Source organism: Leptidea sinapis, chromosome Z (assembly GCF_905404315.1).
Source record: "Leptidea sinapis chromosome Z, ilLepSina1.1, whole genome shotgun sequence".
Classification (NCBI taxonomy): domain Eukaryota; kingdom Metazoa; phylum Arthropoda; class Insecta; order Lepidoptera; family Pieridae; genus Leptidea; species Leptidea sinapis.
Genome location: NC_066312.1, coordinates 19,752,046 through 19,758,110, shown reverse-complemented (window position 1 = coordinate 19,758,110; position 6,065 = coordinate 19,752,046). Strand labels below are relative to the sequence as shown.

The following is a 6,065-nucleotide window of genomic DNA, read 5'->3' as shown; positions in this document are numbered from 1 at the left end:
CAGGGTCGATAATTTTTTAGACCAAAATAATTTTTAATATAATAATATAATAAAACCCATAATATGAGCCCATTGGAAAAGGAAGAGAATATAACAATGAAACATTTTTACATTTGTAAATAGATTTGATTACAATATTTATTTTTGCGGCTGCGAAATAACAGATATGAATTCTCTATGAAGTACCTTTTGATGGGCTTAAATTTTCCGTAGGTCACTCAGGTATATATATAGAATAGAATAGTATAGTAGTATATTTCGATTTCAAAATTTTTAGTTTATCAATGTGACATGAAATCTTACTTTTTTTTTCAATAATTTAAGTGTAAATTTCAATAAATAGCTCAAAATTGTACATGTAACAAAAATTTTCGGATTCCAGTTTTTTCGTTGCATTACATTTTCTGAGAACAATTATTACCATAGAAATGTTTTTTTTTGCACCATCGAAAAGTAGAGATTTAACAAAATGACCACCTATTTTTTTGAAAAATCTTATATACCGACCGACGTGAGAAATTTCGATTGAAAATTACGGTTCGTTTTCGATATTTAAGTAATTTAAAATTTGAAAACAAAATTTCATGAACGATGTGGGACTCCCTGTTATATTTTTGAACAGGTTATCAATTACTGTAAAGTTGATCCTGTAGAAGAAGCCAGTACCTGAGAGTTGAACAAAGTATACAACATTTTATGACAATACGTCACTCGAACGGTTGGCTCAGTTGGAAGGGCACTCGCACGGAACGCGAGAGGTCGTGGATTCGAGTCCCTTGTGAGAGAGAATTTTGTTTTCATATTTTATTTGTGTATTACTCCCAGAAGTGTATCACTTTAAAAAAACATAACAAATTGTTTAAATTAAGGTAAAAAAATTAATATTTCAAATCAAAACAAGTTACAGTGTATTTGGGATATAAAAACTTTTCACCAAATTTCGTGGAAATTTTTTTTGTTAAAAATAAAAATCCAAAAACTTGGTTATTTGAATTTTTCCCATAAATTTTGAGGTTATGTGAAAAGAGTGAATAAAAAGTTGTAGAGCTCTTAATTACCTACAACTTTTCTTTTAACGTTTCGCCGGAAATCGAGATAGACCGTTTTCCGAACCGACTTTCCGACCTCAGATCGCCCGTAAATAAATTATTTTTCCTTTTATTTCTATCATATTCTCTTCATTTTCCAATGGGCTTAATCCTACTATTATTTTTAACTTCCCTAAAAAATTTAAAATTTTTAGAAATTCGGAAAGTTATTGGTTTTACCCCGTCTTTTGAAAATCGAGTTTTCATTAGATCTCCACGTTTTAAAGTCCTAGGAAGCAATTCTTGTGATGGTGTCCGTACGTTTGTATTTATGAACGTGTACTACGAAACAAAAAAAAATATATGTGTTTTTTTTGGAATAACTTTTAAACGGCTTTACCGATCGATTCCAAAAACGAATCAGCTCATAACATCATAAAAAAACTACGTTTAAAAAACCGACTTCAAAAACTGAAAACTATCAAAAAACTAAAAATTTAATTTAATATACCTCTTATGCAAACCTTCACCTTTAATATTAATAAAATACTATTATTTATATGTGCTACCTATTGATAGGTTTGAATTCAGTGCCAGTCAGTGAAAATTTAAATTAATGAAATAGGGTTTTATTTTTATCAGACTTTTAAGTTCGAATATATTATACTCATAATAAAATAAACTATATTTTTGAGCTCGAAGAGCTGGGATATATATATAGAGCTGGTAAGTACAATTTGAAACGTTTAGGTATGGAATTAGCGGGAAGTTGCAGAGATGGCCTTTATAATTGGCCTATATCTAAATTTTTTTTCTCTTTTAATCATTTTCACAGGCTTCACTGGTCTATCAAGCAATATCGCGATTTTTTTATAATATTGATGATAATAATAATAATATTGACACACTTTTTACACAAATTATCTTGCCCCAAGTTAAGCATATATAGCCTGTGTTATGGGTTACAAGACAATGATATATTTAATACAATATACTTACTTAAACATACATAAATACATTTAAACATCCATGACTCGGAAACAAACATCCATTCATCATATAAATGCTTGCACTTACCGGGATTCGAACCCGGGAGCTCTAGCTTAGTAGGTAGGATTGCTAACCGTAATAATACGCACGTCTTATTGTATTTTTACCTAAGAACTGTTTTTTTTTATTTTGATAAATACTGATTCTTTTTCAAATTATATATTTTATCTAGGAACTGGCGCTGACGGCCACTCCCGCGGCACATAAGTTTCTCTAGCTCGCCTTTGTGCTTTCATGTCACAGTTCTGATCTGAACTAATCCAAATGTTTCACCAATAATTGAGATTATCAGCCTCTATGATGAATCGCCACTATTTTTACCAAACAAATTGCATTTACGACTTTCGGTATAATAAATTTAGTGATTTTCAATACAAAACATTATTAGTTGGACTTTTGAAAATCTAAGCATTGAAATCGGGAATGAACAAACATATATAGTAGTATTTGGGTGTTCCCGAAAATAATTGTATCAGATATATTATGCTGAAATATCACATGACATCATTTCATGGTTAAATATTAATTACTTTATATAATAAAGGATTACTTATTGAACAATATTTATTATTTAACACTAACAATGTTTGCTGTGATACAGCGATACCGGATACCTGCTAAGAGTATCGTGTTTTGAAGTTTTAATGAAGATGGTGAACAATTAGTGAAGTTAGAAACGTTATGATCACATCTCACAATCAAAGCAACACCCTTTTTATTGAGACACTCGATAGTTTACTCAACTTTAATTACTTTGGGATTTTTTTGTGAAAACAGCTATCAACCCTCTTTGTTGTTTTACTTTCGTATGCATTTATTATTGTGCTTGGATTCAGACTCATAGAAGGGAAGCTGGGTTCAGGTATTTGTTGTGAATTTAGCTATAAGTCGCGGTTATATCGTCGACTTGGCGGTTTTAGAGGTTATTGTTAGATTTCGCAATAAATCGCTACTTATTAATGAAACTGCACTGTGATACCCGGCGCCTGAATATGGAAGGCCCAGGCCCAACAGTGTCATATGAGTATTCAAATAACATTGAAGCCTGAAGGTTTTCGATTTGTAAGAACTGCGCAGAGATCGCAATTCTCATGCGCCAGCGCAGTACCGAAGGGTCGCGGCGACCCCATGAGTAAATTAAATGGTATAGAGAGTAACCTTCATACAACCACGCTAAATGGTTGCACTACTACAATGATCCGGGGCAGTGTGAGTGTCCACTGGCCCCTTATAACGTACGCGGCGAGCAGCGGCGTGAACCGGATTTCAACATAAAAAGTGATATTATATTATTAATATTATGGTTGTATACTGAACTATATGCATGAGTACTATGAGAAAAAAAATGTATCATATTTTCACCCAAGGACTACAATATTTTATAGGAAAAAAACTATATTTTGACAAATTGATCTCCACAAAAAATCTGGTGCTTTGGCGTATCCGTCAACTTCCCATCGTAAATCGTATTTGGCAGTGCATGGGGAGGAAGCGCGCACGCCGCACGCCATCGATCGTCCGTAATTGTCTGCAACCTACTCAACGTCGATCTCCTTCGCCTTATACAAATAGGATATTTGTTGGACATGTCAAAATAAAAAGCCATCTGGGAGCTTTCACCGAAAACGCTGTCTAAAGCGTTTGAGATAATATAAAAAACTAATGTTTGATGGAATCGTGTATCTTATATAGTTCTACAGAAAAGTGCGTCATGGCCTATTATGTCTTCCTCTCAAAAATAAGCCCTCTTGGAGGTTTCAACGAAAACGCTGTCAAAACCCTTTGAGATATAACAAAATAATGTATGGAGTTGTGTATCTTATACAGGTCCACAGAAAAATCCGCGATGGCATGTCTATCTCTTATGTATAACATACTATATACATCTTAATACTTTAAAAAATTGGCAATTATAAAGCGGTTATGTAAAAGCTGTTTACACTAATACTATATTAATCCCATTTTAAATATTGCAGCGTGACCTCATTAAGTGTCACTGCAACCAAAACGTTTAATTACTCCAGCCGTTAACCCGTAGCAAGTAAAAGGAAATTGTAACTGGCCAGCATCAATAGGGATATAAAAAATGATATTATTATACACCAGCCCCTATTACCTATGTCGTGTATGCTATGCTATTTAAATATAGTCTTAAACTGAAATTATTTAACAAATATATTACCACTATATTACCAATGCGTCAGTAAATGTACGATCAAGTGACCTAATGGGAGTGCTTAATTAAACATCCACAACGCAATGATTTGCATAGGCGCCACATCCTGCGGTTTAAAGGCAATCATTATAGAAAACGAAGTGCTCATACTATTTACTAGCTTTATTTATGAAATGTAAAGACTAAATGAATGAAAATAGGGCGTAAGTAAGTCTTGTCATATTATCTATCGTTGATTATTAGCACAAAAATTTATTCAATAAAGTCACAATTCAGTACAATCATCATCATCATAATCAGCCGGAAGACTTCTACTGCTGGATAAAGGCCTCCCCCAAAAAACTCCACGACGATCGGTCCTGCGTCCAAAGTATTCCGGCGACATTGACCCAGATCTTAGATCCATCTTGCTGGGGGCCCACAAACACTGCGCCTTCCGGTACGTGGTCGCCATTCGAGGAGTTTACTGCCCGAACGGCCATTTACCCATTGAACTATGTGCCCTGCCACTTCAGTTTCGCGAACATTTGGGCTATGTCAGTGGTATTGGTTGTGTTCATTTCTGTTTCGATCTTGAAGGGAAACTCCGAGCAGAGCCCCATCCATTGCCCTCTAAGCGACCATGAGCTTTTCTCATCAGGCCCATATTGCAACCACGTCTGTGTACAGTAAGTCATCACTAGCAACACATATTGGTTGAAAACCTTCGTCTTTAAACACTGTGGTATTTGGGACGAGTGAGAATCAATATTGAGGCCATCGAGCATATGGCTGTCTTCCATGGTCTCTGTCATGATTACGATATCGTCTGCGAATCGAAGGTGAGTGATGTATTCAGAATCTTAAAGACATTTTCCATCTTCTTGATCCTGGAGACGGACTGACATGGTGGCGTTTCCATACAAACAATTCAACGCTTCGATATATTGATATTCAATGTGGCATTTTTGGAGCGACTGAAGTACCGTCCAGATCTCGATCGAATCAAAGGCTGTCCCACATTCCACGAACGCCAAGAATATTGGCTGGTTATACTCCTTTGCTTATAGATTATATCCTCTGTCTTCTGTATAACTTGCCGTAGAGTATGTATGTGGACTTGTTGTGATATCGGCCTTAAGATCTTCAAAAGCATTTTATTCCCTTTTTGAAGAGCAGCACCACTTTACTTGTATGCCATTTTTGCGTAGTTCTTCCCTCGACGATGAAGGATTGAATAACTTCTAGAGGATCTTAAGTACAGGAGTACCACCAGCGTTCAAAAGCTTCGCTGTGATTACATCATCACTCGGTGCCTTGTTGTTTTTAAGCAATTTTAGGACCATCCTAATTTCGTACATATTGCTTACGTCTAATCTTAAGGGTAATTTGGCTCTTGGGTCTGCAGCCTTGTTGTTGACACGTGCCCGTGTTGTGTATAGCTGTCCGTAGAACTTTTCGACGTCCCTCTCTCTAGACAAGTCTCGTGCGAATACTTTAGAGCCCTTGTTACGGTCTATACACACCTGCCTTTACTCACTCTGTGTCATAGTGGTCTATATCGTCTATAGAGTCAATGACTTGGAGATCTGTTTATATAGCCGCGTATACTGTGGATCATCGTCCAAGGGCCATTTGACGTTTTACATCCATCAATTTGAAGGTAGAATTTGAAATTTTACCAGTTCGTTTTAGACGGCTGGCATTGAAGAACTTAGACCCAGCAGTTTAAACAGGTTTCATGAACCTGTTTATATTCTCGTCCACGGCAAGTCACCGAGGCGTTCGAATCGGTTTTGTAATTCGAGTTGAAAGTTTTCGGGTTTAGGATA

The 6,065-nt window shown here is 35.5% G+C and overlaps 1 pseudogene; it reads right to left on the bottom strand.

The window, feature by feature from the left end:
• Positions 1–2,242: 2,242 nt before the first annotated feature.
• LOC126978963 (uncharacterized) lies at positions 2,243–5,579 on the bottom strand (annotated as a pseudogene).
• Positions 5,580–6,065: the final 486 nt, after the last annotated feature.